This window comes from Oryza sativa, chromosome 10, assembly GCF_034140825.1.
Source record: "Oryza sativa Japonica Group chromosome 10, ASM3414082v1".
NCBI lineage: Eukaryota > Viridiplantae > Streptophyta > Magnoliopsida > Poales > Poaceae > Oryza > Oryza sativa.
This window is the reverse complement of record NC_089044.1, coordinates 318,470-337,919: the sequence shown is the minus strand read 5'-3', so window position 1 is coordinate 337,919 and position 19,450 is coordinate 318,470.

Below are 19,450 nucleotides of genomic sequence, written 5' to 3'. Positions count from 1 at the left end.
AGAGAGATCGATCGGGCAAAAACTTCTAAGTGTTGGTGGAGATGACGAGGGCGCGCATCGGGAATATATATAGCCCTAGATCTTTAGTCCCGGTTGATGAGAACAAGCGGGAGTAAAGATTAGATATCTTTACTCCCGGTTGTTGAGAACAACCGGGACTAAAAAAAAGATCTTTACTCCCGGTTCTTCTCAACAACCGGGAGTAAAGATATCTTTACTCCCGGTTGTTCTCATCGACCGGGACTAAAGATATTTTCCCGCTATTTCTAAATTCTTTTTAAACTTGGTTAGGGTTAAGAACCGGGACTACTGATAAGCGCACTGAATATTATTTTCCATTACATATGTTTTTCTAAAATAGAAGATAATGCATTACAATTATTTAAAGTATAAAGATTAATGACAATTACTTCGAAAAATTATTGTTGTCTGTAATAAATTAAGTGGATAAAACGTAATAAGCAAATATATGATTTAAAATTAATAAAAATTCTAATAATCATATATACTTAGCATATGAATGATATTATTAAATTGGTAAAAACTCTAATTAACATATGTATATACATACGACATGATTTAAAATTAATAAAAATTGTAATCATCATATATACTTAGCATAGGAATTATATTAAATTAAATTGTGAAAAACTCTAATTAACACATGTAAATGCCACATGCATGATTTAAAAATTTTAAAAATTCGAATAGTCATATATAATTAGCATATGAATGATAGTAAATTAAATTGTGAAAAACTCTAATTAACATATGTAAATGCCACATGCATGATTTGAAACTTTTAAAAATTCTCTAGTCAATTATAATTAGCATATGAATGATAGTAAATTAAATGTTAAAAACTCTAATTAACATATGAAATTGCCACCTGCGTGATTTAAAACTTTTAAAAATTGTAAGTATCACATATAACTAGCATATACATGATTTAAACTTGTTAAAACCTCTAATAATCGTGCGTAATTAACATATGCCATACATCAATTGATTTATATGGATAATCAATACATCCAAAATAGTTTACATCGTGTACACAATAATTACGGCAATACATCGACGGTGACGGTTGACCGCACGTACTTTCTCCTCACTATTGTTCCCTCCTTGTGATCGCTACGTGAGTAAGGGGTGTCTTCATTTGATAGGAGGATGCTAGGGTCAATTGTCACCGTGAAAGGGGGTTGCCCATCCAACTAATCGTAATCCTCGTCAGTCTTGTCCTCAACTCTGATGATTTTTCTTTTGCCTGGGAGAACCACGTGACGCTTAGACTCGTCAGGCCCTCTGCCCTTCTTTCCTTTGCTAGACATGTCCTTCACGAAAAAGACTTACGTTACATCATTGGCAAGGACAAAAGGTTCGTCCGAGTATCCAACCTTGTTAAGGTCAACCGTTGTCATCCCACTGTCATCAATCATTACGCCTCCACCAGTCAACCTAACCCATTGGCACCGGAACAGAGGGACCTTGAGAGGACCATAGTCAAGTTCCCATATGTCCTCGATGGCACCGTAATACGTGCCAGTTGTTCCATCGTGTCCCATGGCACCGACACGAATAGCGCTGTTTTGGTTCGTACTCATCATGTCTTGGGCTCTCGTGTAGAATGTGTACCCATTGATCTCATATCCCTGGAATGTCGCGATCGACCCAGACGATCCCCTCGCTAGGAAGGCAAGTTGTTGGTTGATCGACTCATTACCCATGAGATGTTGTCGTATCCACGCGGGGAAAGTATCAATGTGATGCCGTGTAATCCATGCATCGGACTTACCGATGTTCCTGGCGCGAACTAGAGCCAAGTGCTCCTCGATGTAAGGAGCTACCAATGAAGATTGTTGCAGAACTGTGGAATGGGCTTTACGAAATAAATTGTTGTCTACCGTCATTATTGCTTTCCTTCCGAGAGTTCCCTTTCCCCGTAGTCTCCCTTCATGGCGTGATTCAGGTACCCCGATTGGGCGAAGATCTTCGATAAATTCTACGCAAAATTCGATGACCTCCTCTGTTCCATAACCCTTGGCGATGCTTGCCTCTGGACGAGCACGGTTACGAACATACTTCTTCAGAACGCCCATGTACCTCTCGAAAGGAAACATGTTGTGTAGGTACACAGGCCCGAGAATACTGATCTCTTTCACAAGGTGACAAAGCAGATGCGTCATTATATTGAAAAATGAAGGTGGAAATATCAACTCAAAACTGACGAGACATTGCACCACATCATTCTGAAGGGCTTCTAATATATCCGGATCGATGACCTTCTGCGAAATTACGTTCATGAATGCACATAGCTTTGTTATTGTTGCCCGGACATTGTCTGGAAGGATACCCCTTATTACAACTGGTAGCAGTTGTGTCATCAACACGTGACAGTCATGAGACTTTAGGTTTGTGAACTTCTTCTCCTTCATGCTTATTATTCGTTTGATATTCGTGGAGTATCCAGACGGTACCTTTATGCTCTCCAAGCATTCAAACATGCTTTCCTTCTCTGCCTTGCTAAGAGTGTAGCTGGCTAGACTCAAGTAATGGCTTCCTTTCTTCTTTGGTTCCGGGTGAAGGTCGCCGCGTTGTTCCATATGCTTCAGATCATTATGTGCTTCCAGTGTATCTTTCGACTTTCCGTATACACCTAGGAAGCCAAGAAGGTTTACGCAAAGGTTCTTAGTGAGGTGCATCACGTCGATTGCGTGGCGTACGTCCAAGAATTCCCAATAGGGTAACTCCCAAAATATAGAGTTCTTTTTCCACATCGCCGCGTGACCATCTTCGCTCTCTATAGGCTGGCTTCCAGGCCCCTTTCCGAACACTACTTTAAGATCTTTAACCATAGCAAACACTGTTTTCCCGTTGCGATGTTTAGACTTCGTACGGTGGTCAGCCTTATGTTCGAAGTGCTTGCCTTTCTTCCGTACCGGGTGGTTTGCTGCAAGGAATCGACGATGACCCATGTATACAACCTTCCTACAGTGCTTAAGATACGTACTTTCTGTTTCATCCATACAGTGAGTGCAAGCCTTGTACCCCTTGTTGGATTGTCCGGATAGGTTGCTAAGTGCAGGCCAATCGTTGATGGTTACGAACAGCAGCGCTCGTATGTTAAACTCCTCCTGTTTGTCCTCGTCCCACACGGGGACACCTTCCTTCTTCCACAACAGCTTAAGATCTTCGACCAGTGGTCTTAGGTACACATCGATGTCGTTACCAAGTTGCTTGAGGCCTTGAATAATAATCGGCATCATTATGTACTTCCTCTTCATGCATAGCCAGGGGGGAGGTTGTAGATACACATCGTAATGGGCCAAGTGCTATGGCCGCTGCTCATCTCTCCAAAAGGATTCATGCCATCCGTACTCAAACCAAACCGTATGTTTCGTGCGTCCTTTCCAAATTCTTTAAATTTTCTGTCTATGTTTCGCCACTGCGAACCATCGGCGGGGTGTCTTAGCATCCCATCCTGTTGACGCTCTTCAGCGTGCCATCGTATCATTCTAGCATTCCCCTTGTTCCTGAACAAATGCCTTATCTGTGGTATTATAGGGAAATACCACATCACCTTAGCAGGAATTCTCTTCTTTGTTAGCTGCCCGTCAACTTCTCCTGGATCGTCTCGTCTAATCTTGTATTGTAGTGCTTTGCAAACAGGGCATGCTTCTAGGTTCTCATACTCACCGCGATATAGGATACAATCATTCGGACATGCGTGAATCTTCTGAACTTCCAGTCCTAGCGGGCAGACTATCTTCTTAGCCTCGTACTCGGGCAATTTGTTTCCCTCCGGAAGAATGTTCTTGACGAGTTTCAATAAATCGCCAAATGCCTTGTCACTAACCCCATTTTTTGCCTTCCATTGCAAGAACTCCAGAGTGGTATCCAACTTTTTGTGCCCCTGCTCGCAACCTAGGTACAACAAAGTTCTGTGGTCCTCTAACATCTTGTCCAATTTATGGGCTCCCTTTTCACTTTCGCAGTCCTTCTTGGCGTCCTGCAACATCTGACCAAGATCATCCGCAACGTCGTTACCATCAGCATCCCTTTCCTCCTCGCCCGTTTGATTTCCTTCAAATCCAACGTACTGAGCAAAATCCGGAATATTGTCGTCTTCCATTTCATCTTCTTCCATTTCAACACCTTGCTCTCCGTGGGATGTCCAATAATTATAGCTTGGCATGAACCCTGACTCAAACAAGTGGAAATGAATAGTCCTGGATGCAGAATACTCCTTCTGATTCTTACACTTATTGCATGGACAACAAATAAAACCCCTTTGCCTGTTAGCTTCGGCCACTCTCAAAAAATAGTGCACGCCGTCAATAAACTCTTTGGACCGTCGGTCAGCGTACATCCATTGCCGATCCATCTACATGAGTCGAAAAAAAATCATACAAAAATAATTATTCTTACAATAATGACAGTCATACAATAATTATAAGATAATTACAAACTGTTTCAACAGTCATACAATAATGACATATCTTTATTCATACAAAAATCATAAAATATTACACCAAATAATTCTTATTTACTATTTCTAAAGTTTTAAACTAATTTTAATGTGTTTTACTTCTTTTAATTTTCAGTTTAGTTTGTTTTCTAGTATTCAAGACTAACTTTCACTATAGTTTTCCTTCTCAACTATTTTATAAAACCTTCTTTAGCAAATCAACTAAGTTTCTATATATTCTTTCTTCCCCACACAAATTTTCTCCCTCATCAACTTACAACTAAATTTTGGAGACAAAAAAGTGTGCAAAACATAGCTGCAAATGTAATATGACCAAAAAAAACATTGGAGGATGAAGTTGCAAACCTTTTAGGCACCTCCGATTTGTATGTAATCACCAAAATAAATTCACTAGAAATTTTGGCATGACCTCCCCTCTTTTTTGAAGAAATTTTGAAGCTTGCTCGGGCAGCTGGAGGAGGAAGAAGACATATATATATAGGGGTGGGACTTTAGTCCCGGTTGGTATTACCAACCGGGACTAAAGTTACGATCTTTAGTCCCGGTTGGTGTTACCAACCGGGACTAAAGATCCCGGGGGGCCTGACAGGCCCTGACAGCATTTGAACCGGGACTAAAGATGATCTTTAGTCCCGGTTGGTGTTACCAACCGGGACTAAAGATCAAATATGCCCGTTACCCTTTTTAACCGGGACTAAAGATCATCTTTAGCCCCGGTTTTTATTGCATCCGGGACTATTATGGAATTCGGCCGACCGACGAAAGATGGTTTCTCCACCAGTGGAGGCTTTGCTGCGAAATATATATATGCATATATATCAAATGTTGTACAAATGATGGATATATTTATGTTGAGATGTTGTAGAAATGATGTGAGGAATGAGATTTAGCATGCTTATAGGTTGAGGTTTAGATGTATTTGCTATGCTTGTAGTTGTATGTTGAGCTTTAAATGTTTAGTGGGTCGTGTAAGTTATATTTTCCTCTGAAATTTTGGTAGCTAATAGGATGATATATACATATTACAACTTACATCTCGATATTTTCTTTAGAATTTTTATTACTATTTACATATGTTGAAAACACTTAAAACTAATACAAACAACAATGTTTTAAAGTTCAAGCAAATAGTCATGAAAAAAAATTAAAAATATTTTTGAACTTAGATAATGATGTCATCTAAAAAGTTTCAGCTTAGAATACAACGTGTATAAAGTGTAACATAAAAGAGAAATATTATTAAGTAGAGTAAACCATTTTCAATAGTTCCAAGGGTAAAATAAGCTTAAAGTTTAGGGGTTAAGTGATCCAATGAATTAGTATGGATTTCTTTTCTATTTTTAATCAGGCTGTCATGCAGAATATTCTTTTTTTTACTTTGCTCCTTTTTTTAGTTAAAAATATATAATCCCTGAAACATTGACCTCAAAGCATATACAATTTCTCTTAGATAGTCAATTGTGCATTTGTGCTGGTGACTGTCTTTGTTTTTATTGCCCTATTGTTCCTCTTGAGACTAACTTTCATTTGGCAAACAGCTATATTATTTCAAATGCCAAGGTGTTGCAGTTTACATAACCACCAAAAATTGCACTCATTGCTCCATTATTGGTTTTGAGTATGCTAAAGGATGCATGATAGTTAGGTGCATATATATATATATATATATATCCAAATCATTGGAAAGGAGAGCACATAGGTGTGTGAAAACGTGGTCAATATAAATATCCATGAGCAAATATGTACAAAAGCTAACAAGACCTTTTTGGTTACTTGACATGGAGCCAAGCAGCAAGTCTAGAGTAGTATTGCTCCCTTAGTGACAAGCTTTATGAAGCAGGTCTACTTTGTACATATGTATGTATAGTATATGTTTATATGACTCCTTAACGATCTATTCATCTATTGCTAGTACGTAGTAGTCATTATCTAAAATAATTTAGTTAATTCCAATCCATATTAATCTAGAGTGCATGCAAGAACAATTGAGTGAAGTGCTCTGCACTTTTTTGTGCAAAAGTGGTAGGTCAGTAGGTGCATTAGCAAACGGGAGTGGCAAGCACACTATATATTGGTTTTGCATACGCGACAGAAATGGTGAGCGCTAGCTTCTCTCGCCTTTTTTTTTTCCTAAAGATCGAAAAACTTTGGTGCATGCTTATCCTCAGAAGTAGTGAGAAGTTGCAAGCCCAGCTTTTGATAAAGTTGTAGGATCAGGTTCCCCATTTTATTGTCTTCAATTCTCTTCGACTTTTCAACAATATCACTTTGATCAGGATTGATATTCACCAAAAGCTATATGTTTGTTGGGTTGCCTTTGAGCTAGCTGGGGCATGTTTAGCTAGAATAATCCCCCATTACCTGCCACTTCAAGTATTTTACCTGATTATGGGTTCCTATGAACAAAAGTGGATATGCTGATATGCATGTATGTAAACACACATATGAATATCACAAATTACAATTATATCGATTTGGATTAAGAGTCACAATTACGTTTTTTATATATTTTGCATTATAAATTCAGGTTCGAATATATCTTTTCAATAATGAAAATTAATTTAGTATATGTCAAGATGTATTTGGTGCCTCATTTACAACTCATTGTCCAGGAGAAATTGCTCAATCTACTAGGTGTTTGTTTTCAACAAAAAAAAACGAATGAAATGCTCAAGATAGAAAAGACACTATGCAATTGTCTCTTTATAATTTCTTTGAAGGGATGCTTCTGCTTATGCGGGAAACTAAGGGTCCGTGATCGACCGGGGGTTCTTCTTGAACCTGATGTGCTAAAACCGGCACCTATAAGCTTTTTCCCCATCTCTGCGGGTTGAAATCGCAAAAAACCGACACCTCAAACCAATTATAGGTGCCGATTCTAAATAAGAATCGACACCTATTCTATAGGTGCTTTTTTTATAAAAACTGGCACCTTTAATATATTATAGGTGTCGGCTAATTAAAAATCGACACCTATAATATATTATAGGTGCCGGTTTTTTTAAAAAACCAACACCCACATAAATCGAGCCGAGCCGAGCCGAACCGACCCCCGACCACATCGATCTTATCCATTAATCTCCTCTCCTCTCCTCTCCTTATCCATTCCCTCCCCCCCTCTCTCTCAGTTCTCTCTTTCTCCAACGAATTGGCTCTCTCTCTCTCTCCCTCAATCAAATAGGTGTGCGGCGGTGGGAGGGGATGCTACGGTGGCGGCGGGTCAGCAGTGGGTCGGCGGTGGGAGGGGATGCTACGCCCGATGGCGGCGCCCTCCGCTCTGCCAGATCTGGCAGGAGGGGAGGTGGTGTCGGTGGCGCGACGGTGGAAGGGGATGCGGCGGCGGCGGGTCGGCTGCATGAGGCGAGGCGGTGGGGCCCTCCCCTCCTCCAGATCTAGCGGGAGGGGAGATGGCGGCAGCGGCGGCAATGGCGGTGGTGTCGCGGCGGCGGCGATGGTGGTTGTGTCGCGGCAGCGGCGCCCTCCTCTCCATCCGACGATGGCGGCGGCAGTGGAGACGTCAGTGGCAGCAGTGGCGGTGGTGGTGAAGGCAGTATGATGAGTGTTCTTGATTCTTGATGAATGTGTTTGAATATGATGTTGATGTGTTCATGATGAGAGTTCTTGATGAATGTGATGTTGATGAGTGTTCGTGATGATGGTCTTATTCGTTTCTCCAACAAGACGGAGATGAAATTTTGGATACTCGTGGCACGCTTTTCAAACTACTAAAATGTGTATTTCGTGCGAAAACTTTCTATATGAAAGTTGCTCTAAAATGTCAGATTAATCCATTTTCAAGTTTGTAATAATTAAAACTCAAGTAATCACACGTTATTACCACCTTGTTTTGCGTAAAACATTTAATCTTTATCTTCATCTTCATCTTCAGGAGATTCAAACACCACCGATGTATTCTTGATGAATGTGATTTATGAGGATCTGAGGAAATTTTGGGATTTGGGTATTAGATGGGATCGGATTGACGGCTCGATGCATCGAGCTGTTTTTATTTGGCTCATGGGTGCCTCAAAGGTGCCGATTTTGGAACTGTCGCCTTTGACCCTAGCTAATCAGTGCCGCCAACTGGGTGCCGGTTGGGTAAACCGGCACCGAAGGGGGTTTCCCAACCAGCACCATTTACATATTCTGTAGTAGTGTCCGTGATCGACCAGGGGTTCTTGTTGAACCTGAGATGTGCTCGGGAGTACTCGGAAGTAAAAATACTCAGATTAATTATACATGTTGGGACCTCCCGAAGAATAACCACTCTACTCATGTCTAGATCACTATCAGTAAGTAAATTTAAAAGTTCGTATAAAGTTGGGAACTCTCAAGAAAGCTAGCCCAGTTCTTGCCAATTTCTCGTTCTAAGAAGCTTCGAATGTGTTCTAGTTCTTCTCTCTCTTCGCCGAGAGACAAAGAAACATTGCAGCTAATAATAGGTCCAAGCTAAACCCTTCGAGCTCTACATTGATTTTTCTGTAGCAGCAGATAGTTTGTGGAATGCCACACCTGGTCCATTGGCAATTTCCCGGTCTTTTTCTTCATCATGCATATCCAAGCCCATGTGAAAGTCAGAGTTTTGGATATGGTGTATCCCACCACATTAATATATACAATAGGACAACGTAATTGGAGTTAATACAATGGACCGACTACAGCTAATGCACCACTCTTATAGGTGACTTAGCATTCTAATAGGAGACATGTCCACTCTCTTTCTTCTACGAGAACACCACGTACCCTCTTCTTGGGGTGATAGGGGGTCCTCGCAGTAATGGTAAGACACCTAAAGTATGAGAACTGTCCTCTTTATGGGCGCCACGGCCACTATGTGGCATCCCCCGTGAAGGGATGACCCACCAGCTCCTCTTGACTCATTTTGACCAAGGCACACTTGGCAGTCCCCAAGTTAACCCGCAGTCATGGTCTCTATCTTGACACAGGGCCCACGACTTGTTTTCCATGTGGCCAACTAGTTGGCCCCATGCTACATCATATGGGACACGTGGTTGCTTTCAAGCAGCTCTGCGGGCATGGCTTTGACCTGAGCCAATTGACCCCAACAGAGTCTAATGTTCAATGGTTTTGAGGCTTGTAAGCTGGATAGGTGATAGATACATGGACCTCCCCGCCAAGCCTCAGATCGGCCAACCTAGGCTGGAGAAGTGCTAGCCCATGACCCGCATGGTTTTGACGATTTGTATTCCATGTTAAGCAATCTGGCCAAGTAAGGGACCCCTTGGTCATGACGATGACGAATTTTAAAAAATTGCCAGTGTTACGGATTAGGTATATCTTCTCTATTTGAATTCGTAGTCACCATAAATACCATATGCACAATATTATACGGAAAGGTATATTCAATTATGGGAATATAGCACATAAGAACGGAAACTCCTTCCATGTGGATAGAGGTGGTTGGAGTTCGATCCGGGGAAGGAAAGGTCTTATCTGTCCGTGTCCTACATGAGCTCTCTAAGTTATACTTAGAGGTCGCCTGCCTGTATAAATACAACATTGCAGATCCATCCAGAGGAAGTCCACAGCAGCCGCCGTCTACAAATCATCGGGTAGTTCTTGGCGAGTTATAGTTGGTAGGCTAGATTAGCTACCTTGCTCTACCATTATAATCTGTGAGACATCCCAGAGCTATATATATAAACTGGATTAGGGGATATTACCCACCTTGGGACCTGAACCGGTATAAAATTCCCTTGTCTTTTGTCTACTTTACCGCAGTATCGTGTATAACTATGTATCAACGAATCCCATACTATACGATATAATATCGTAGACAGGTACAACCCGTCGACAAAATGCGGTATAATAATAGTCTATATATATCGGGTGTATGTACCTTAAAATTTTAAGTAGCTTGCAAAAAAAAATTGGCTCTAATGGATTAAAGTAATTTTTTATTTAAAATAGATAATATGCAAGTGACTAAACAAAGGTCTACTGATATAATAGTAGTACTAGAGTGCACCAATTAAAATCCAGTGTCCATGCCTCGATACTTAACCACCAAGGAACCAATACCATATCTTCAAACATTACCTTTTTTCCATGCATATGCGTGCTATAAAGTTGTGCACGTGTTACATGATATATTATATTCCAAGTTGTTGTACATAAGTATGTAAATTATGTATGAAGAAATGGTTGCAAATGATGTGCTCTATCTATGTCTGTAGATTCGGTCTAAAGCCAATAGATGACAATAATATACTCAAAAAGTACTAACATAACTATTTCACTTGTAATAAGGTTACGTAATAGTTAGGCATGCAATTAATCTAGTATAACTAATAGGAGAATAAAGGTTGTACCAACAATGGTCAACAATAATGAGGGCAGGAGATAACAATAGATGGTGGTAATTAAAGGTGGCATGAAGACGGGTAGACAAGTTTATAAGCCAGTTTAATCACACACATATATATAGGTATATTTATAGCGGAAATGCTTACTATCGACCGTTTGACGCTGAGTAAAATATCAGACAATGCAAGTCAACATTTCTCCACCACCCACATCAACCTTATCCTCTCACGTGCACTCCCCCATCTCTCCTCCCTATCTCTATCTGCGCTCTCTCTCTCTCTCCTCTCTTTCACTACAACACAGGGGAAGTAGCATATCGTCCTTGACGGCGCGACAAGCTCCATCTCGATTCCTTGAGGACGTGGCCCTCGACATCGGTGCTGAATAAGAGGTTCTTGCCGCGGCGAGCCTTGACCACCTCATCGAGGTCCGGCTTGAAGATGAGGAGGTGGTCGCCATTCCATGCATGGCAGAGGCGACGCGACAGCGATGGCGATGGTGATGGCGCTGTACATGGCCACCGGTGGGGACATGATGCTGATGCAGCTGGTCCTAGCTGAGGTCGCCCATCTGATGTCGCTGCTCGTCTGGGGGTGGTGGCGGGAATTGAGGGGGGCGCTTGCGGTGGCTGGAGTTGAAGAAGAAGACGGAGTTTGGGTTTAGCTTTGTGTTGCACTTTGTTGTATTAAGGTGTTTCATTTTGTTTTGATTCGATGTTGCATATATTGATTCTTCATGTTGCAATCGATATGTTTCGATTGCATTTGGTTGAAACACTTCCGTTGAAGCGATGAAACATTTTTCCCTGATCGATGAAACATCTGAAACATTTTCAGTGAAACATTTTTCATCGAGGGGTGCAACATGTGAAATATTTTGTAACAATACAGTGCAACGACCATATGATGTTTTGCAAAATATCATACGTCCGATTTGTAGCACTCTCCATATTTAACATCTACTTTTACTAATTGATGGAAAATGGGTAGTATTATGATGGCTAGCGATTTTCCTGCCTGCATTCCTTGTCATAAGAATTTAGAAAAAAAAATTTTGCGATGATAATAAGAATTTAGAAATTAATCTAGGATGTTTTCTAAATTACTATTTTCCAATATTTTAATAAAATTTGTAATGTTAAATATGTACTGCTTAGAATTAATATATGGATTTTGGAATGTTTGTGCTGTGTCATCTTTGAAGAAACACCATATGGATTTTTTTAGCCATGTAAGTGACATAATATATGCTGTATTAATCCATCAAACATTTCTTTGATTTAATTTCCCTACCCTTTCCTCGTTCTACTGCATAAGGATATCCAATTGCTATACATGATTTGATACGATTGTAGGATATAACAATTGCTATATACATGATCTAATAGATGGACAAGGATATCTAATTGCTATAAAGGAGAAGTGTTAAGTGCGCGCAAAGCTAGCCTTTTGAGTGACACTCAAGTTTAACATGATCTGATAGATGGACAAGGGATGGAGATGCTAGAGTACTCAAGATCACTAGCTAGTGAGTCAACTGTGATATGGATAGACCATATCGATGCCAAGTCGATCTCCTACAGCATCCAGCATCCTTCAGAGCAGTTGCATCCATCCACACCTGCACTGCTTTAGCATCCACATATTCCATCTAGCTATTTACTACATGGATCCCATTTATATGTCCACTACACCACAGGGTGCAACGGAATCTGAATTGTTAATTTGCTTTAATTAATTAATATGTATATGATACATTGATAATTAATTAATGAGAAAATTTAATCTACGGCGCCCCTGAGTTTATACTTATTTAACAATTTGTTATTGCAACTTTGTCTCTTTTATAATATGCTGTTGAGTTTATTAATTATTTCTAAACTATGCCATTCGGCAAAATACTTCCTCAAAATTATATATCTTAGAATACCCTTATAAATACGCAGGGCTTATAGTTGATTTATCCCGTTAGAATATTAAAAGTTATAAAAAAAATTTGTCTCGCCTCCTAACACATCTAGAATTGTGTGTAAGTTTCAAGATTCGTGCATTAATATTTTTGTAAATATAGTATGCTACAGACAATACTTTAGTGTTATTGTTTTTTAATTATCTTTCATACTATACACAAAATATTTTGTATTATTATCTTTTGTATGAGTAATTCTTATTCCATATGCTACACGAAAATACCCTTAAAGAAAATGAAAACATGATAAAAATCTTAAGACGTATATATAAACTTCCATGTTGCAAATATGGAGGCTAAAAAGTAATAATAATTTCTTGAAACTACTAACGAGATAAATAAGTGCCAACCTTATACGTTTATAAAAGGGTATTTTTAGGCTAGCCCAATGACATATTATAGAATTATTGATAAACTCAATGACATAATAAAAAAAGGGATATAGTCGATGATAAATTGTTAAAGCAATATAAATTCACTGCATAGAATAGATTCTCTGCTTATCTTGTCTTACGTGTAATACCATACTTGGTCAATAATTCAATTCCCCCAACCCTACCTAGGATAGAATATGTTATATATGATTATATATGTTTGAAGGAGTTCCTAACAGCTTGAGCTAGCTACTCACAGAATTAATCTCCACAACCCTCAGCTATCCAAAACTATCCAGATTTGCACTCTCTAGACACAGTAGCAATGGAATTAGAAAATGAAATACTCCATCCATTTTATTACGTAAGACTTTCTAGCATTGTCCACATTTATCATTAGCATTTATATGAATGTGAGCAATGCTAGAAAGTCTTACGTAATGAAACGGAGGAAGTAGTATCTAGAAGGTGTGGTTCCCTATGCATGTTCTCTATATATTATCAACAGCTGCGTCCCAAAATCTCCAATCACCTATTACCACAAACCAATACTCCCCCAGTTCTAAAAAAAAATCTAGGAGAGTATGTGACATCTCCTAGTATAACAAATCTGGGCAACCCTTTATCCAGTTTCGTTGTACTAAGAAAGATTAAATCCCCTTCCAAGTTGTTTTTTTTAAGGACGGCGGGAGTATGTCCGGATGCCCCCCTATATAGCTATATATAATTGTGATAGAGACCACTAAATTCCTTGAAGCAATAAAGTTAAGTAAAAAAAAATGGAGAATCTAACTAATGATGTAAATTGCAGTGAGCCGACAGTTATGCATAGACATATTCGAACTGCGCATGCAATTGAACTAAAAAGAGATTAGGCGCATGCATGCATATATTTTTTGCATTTCTTTTTTTCTAAGATTCTAATTATTATACTGCTCAAAAGATGCACATACTGCAGCTCGCAGTACTAAGATCCCATCTCTGACCGAAAGAGATCGAATGAATGAAATGATTAAATTCTTCTTTCTCTAGTTTCCTTTATGCAGATTCTAATTGTGTGATCATGCATCACCGACAGTATGTGTGCCTACTTAGACGGATCGGATTCGACCCTCACTTGTGTTTTTAGTAATATGCATCTTGAAAATAATTTAATAATATGTATATATTATCACGCGCCATTAGTTGCAGGAATCCACATCTATTCTTATTCTTTTAATTTGTTTCTTCTTAAATTTGAGTGGGATCCATGTCCATTTTTGTTGTTAAGTACACCCTGTATCCCATAATATAAAGTATGGTCAAACTTAACACGATCTCCCAAACTAACTTTTATCTTATAATTTTCATGTATTATAAGGCTTATACTAACAAAATTAAAATTATAATCATATGAAAGTAAATTCAAATGTCAATCTAATGTTATCACTACGCTGGTTCACGTCATCTCTGACGGGCCCATACTCTTACCTGTGACGGATAAAGCGTGTGGTCACAGACCAATGGTCACTGATGACATAAGTCACCTGTGACGGGTAAAGACCCGTCAAAGGTAAAAGTCACCTTTGACGGAGTTCAACTAAAATCCGTCACTGGTGACCTTCACCTGTGACGGGTAAACATATTAACTCGTTAATGGTGATCCTTACCTGTGAGGGGTCTGAATTGAGACCCGTCACAGACCTAAAAAATCGACAAAAAAAATAAAATATTGTAAGCATAGCTAGTCGCAGACTTTCATTAGGGATTCACAAATCACAAAAATAATCACATTCACAATCATTTGGACACAAAACAGAATCACAAGAAACATCACAATCATATTCATCTGGCCAAAGAACAAAATCACTTCACATTCACAATCATTTGGGCACAAAACAAAATCAAAAAAATCATCACCAAAGCCAGATCTGGCGGTTGGGGCCCGGATCCGCCTAGGAGCTCCAGATCCGGCCGGCGCCTGCAAGCTTGGGCCGGTGGAGGTGTAGGCGGAGGTGCGGGCGATAGTAGAGGCGGCGGAGGCGGTGTCGCCCGCGGTCGGAGGCGGAGTCGGCGGAGCCCGCGGTCGGAGGCGGAGGCGGCGTCGCCCGCGGTCGGAGGCGGAGTCGGCGGAGCTCGCGGTCGGAGTCGGAGGCGGCGTCGCCCGCGGTCCGAGTCGGAGGCGGCGTCGCCCGCCGTCGGAGGCGGAGTCGGCGTCGCCCGCGGGTGGAGGCGTAGGCGGCGGCCGGCGCTCGAGCCGGCGGAGGTGGAGGGCGCCGCCATCGGGCCGCCACCGCCTCCCCTCCCTCCGTCGGCCGCCACCGCGCCATGCCTCCAGATCCGTCCGGTGCCACCGCGCCTCCCCTCTCGCCCCTGCCGGATCTGGCGGAGGGGAGGGCGCCACCGCCCCTGCTAGACCGGCACGCCGCCCGTCCCACCCTTGCCTAGCTGCCACTCACGCACAGAGAGAGAGAGGGGGAGAGATAGAGAAAAGGGGAACGGGAGAGGGAACCGAGAGAAATGGCCGGCCTTATCTCCTCCTGTTGTGGGCCCAGCTGGGAGGAAAAAAATCTCCTTCCTCACCTCAAACGGTTGAGGGCTTAAACTCGTCAGAGGTGAGGGTAACTTACCTCTGACGGGCCATCCGGCTGTGACCCGTCACAGGTAACTAGTCACCTGTGACGTGTCGGAAATGGAACCCGTCAGAGGTGAGGTTTTGACGGGTTCCATTTTCGGCCCGTCACAGGTGACTAGTTACCTGTGACGGGTCATAGCCGGATGGCTCACCGATGACGGTATCTTGTAGGACCCGTCAAAGGTGACCTTCATCAGTGACCAGTACTTATGCCCGTCACAGATATGCCGTCAAAGGTGTGAGGATCTGGCGTAGTGTATAATTTTTAGCAAGTAAAATTCAATTCATATTGTACTAAATGTTGATCAAAATATTTTGAAAGTGGAATATTAAAATACGTGGGCGCCTTATATTATGGGATGTAGGGAGTATTGCACAAGCATATATGGGTACGAGGAAATTTCCAAGATGCATGATCCGTCAACTGGGTTGGATGAACTGGAGAGCCATATATGGATTCATACCTTCAAATTATTTGCTTAATCGTCACCAAAAGTAGTATTATATTTTAGTTGATCACGCAAATTCCAGCTAGATTTCTGTGAGATAGTTTTGTTAACTTTTCCATGCACTCCACGGGCCAAAATTATAAACACACATACGCACATCCTGTCCCTATAAGTATCTCTGAAAGATTGGACCATTAAATCTTCATATATATTCACGAAGTTATCACAGCCATCATCTCCAGCGTTGGGGCCAGGGAGGACCACCATCCCTAACCCCTATGCGACCTCCCCTCCCCTCTCTTCTCCCAATGGTAATTAGCCCATATAATCTAGCCATTAATTACACCATCAGTTGCGGATGAGACTAACTATAGGACGACTGCCTAGCTATATAGGCCTTCTGAAATGACTTAGCTAGCTGTATCATTTCAGAAGTTATTGCAAGACTCCAATTAATATCATGGAACAAACTGTTCAATCATCCATATATTAAAAATATCACTGAACTTTAAATTGGTGAATCATGATATATGGGTTCTCGTTCTCTCTTGTAGCTAATCGCTGTAATATGCATGATGCCAAGTTGCCGACCATGCATCAATACTACAAATCACTGTTCACCAAATCGTAAGTAAATTCCTACGTCTCGTAGATGGTACCTCCAATCCCTAAATCCTGGCTTCGCCACTTCCTCCAGAAGATTGGGCCAGAAAATCTTGAGATTCATGAAGTTACCGCATGCATATGTTGTCGATGGGTACATCGGGCTACTATTGAAAGAATAATTAGTTGTAAATACAAACACTCATACGTGTCAAGTATGTAAGTATAAGACTTAAACCCGAGTAAACTGATTATAGCACAATAAATCTAATCAATTAACCTAATTTCGCTTCACATCACTTTCCTAATTTCTATAATAATAATAATAATAATAATAATAATAATAATAATAATAATAATAATAATAATAGAGTTATATGAACTCCTGTCGTAGTAAATTAATTTACTCCAAATATGGGGTTAATTATGTATGTGGATTAATTAATGTTTAGTGATGCTTAATTATGCTTGAGATCGAAGTGGAGTATTATATATGTAGCAGTGATATATATGCGGCAGATGTGATATGATCGATAGGATTGATCTTAAGTCTGGTAGTGAGCGAGATGCACTCTGACTAGATGGAAATGGAATTGGAATTGGAACACTATAAAAACCGATTTTTCTATACGATCGAGAACCCCCTTTAAATTACGGACGAACCGTAACTGACAGCGTCTACAAAAATTGACCTTCAGTTTCGCATACAGCTTCTTAAAAGACCCATATGCAAAATTCTATTTTCACAGACGTGCCTCTTAAGGAGCCGCATGTAAAAGTAAGCTTATTTTGGAACCTAGTAGTCCGCATACAAAATACCGCCCCTTCACATTTTTTTTATCTCCCTCAACTCTCTTTTCCCTCTCACCAATTCATTTTTTTTCAAACTAGTCTCCTCTCACTCTCCCCCTCTCCTCTTCTAATTATTTAGACCTTGTTTAGTTCCCAAAATTTTTTTTCCTAAAAACGTCACATTGAATCTTTGGACACATGTATGGATTATTAAATATAGATAAAATAAAAAACTAATTGTATAGTTTGCATGAAAATTGTGAGACGAATCTTTTGAACCTAATTAGTCCATGATTAGCCATAAGTGCTACAGTAACTCACATATACTAATGACGGATTAATTAGGCTTAATAAATTCGTCTCGCAGTTTCCAGGCGAGTTATGAAATTAGTTTTTTCATTCGTGTCCGAAAACCCTTTCCGACATTCTGTCAAACGTCTGATGTAACACTTAAAAATTTTCTTTTCGCGAACTAAACACACCTTTACTCTCCTCTCTCTCTCCTCTCTCCCTCCTCTCCGAGTGAACGCCGGAGGACGGGAGGGGCAGCAGCGGGCACGGCGGCCGAGAGCAGGGGCGGTGATGGCGTCGGCGGGTGGCGAGGGCCGCGAGGCGGCTGTGGCGATGGCATTGGCAGGCGGCAGCAGCAGGCGGCGAGGGCGTCGGATCCGGCGGCGCCGTCCTCGGGAGGGCCGGATCCGCCGCCCTAGGGACCGTATGGGAAAATTTCCTTTTTTATGCAGTTGCATTATCCGCATGAAAAAATAGTGATTTTCACATACTTTTTTGTGTATGCGGCTGGCTAACCGCATATGAAGATCGAATTTGACTGTTTAGAAAAATCTCTTTCTTTTGTAGTAGTGGAAGTGGGCTCTGGCTGTGGCTTGTGCGTGGGCATCTCATATATCATGGACCACCTGGCACGTGTGCGACGACCACGTGTCACTATCACTCACCAAAGCTGGCCTCCTGCCGTCTCCATTAACACCTTCTAACACACATGCTTATTAACAGCATCGAACTTTTTTCACCTGAAATTTTATTTTCTTTCAAAATAAAATTAAGTTTCAACTTAAAATTTGACAATAATTTAACTCTGTCAATTAATTAGAACTAAAGGTACTCCTTTATTTCATGTCATAAGACTTTCTAGCATGGTTTATATTTATATAGATATTATTAGATCTAGAAATATATATGTTTTATTTAGATTCAATGATATCGGTATAAATATGGGTAAATAATAGAAAACAGAGGGAGTACGTACTATTGAATTGAATTAAGTTCAACGCTAAAGAAAAGCGTTACTCCATAAATTTTCTCTGGGGAATCACGACAGATCCTTCTGATCGATATGCAGTGTCATGGCAGAAATAGAGATCTGTATATGAAGTATATAAATTAATTTAATTTCTGTGGCGGATGATGGCAACGGGTGGAAATCACGTGGTACACGGTGCATGCTACGCTAGCTTGTCCTTTAGCTTCGCACGCGTACCTTTGCCTCAGCTCTATTTAAACACAACAGCAACGTACTTATTATATATATTACATGATGCATGATTAGTACTTAATTAATTGCTTTGTTAGGAATTCGGAGGCGCAAAGATCCTGTTAATTAGACTAATGTTTGTTCGGTTACGTGAGAATCTTTGTTGTTAACGAACTAATTAAATAAATTTCTTATTCATATAAAGAAAAACTTATTTGAGGGTAAAACGACTTACAATCACACCCTCCCTTTACACATTCATGAAAATTATCAAGGGCCCCAAATTTGCAGACATCAGTGTGTTAAATATGGTATATATATATATATATATATATATATATA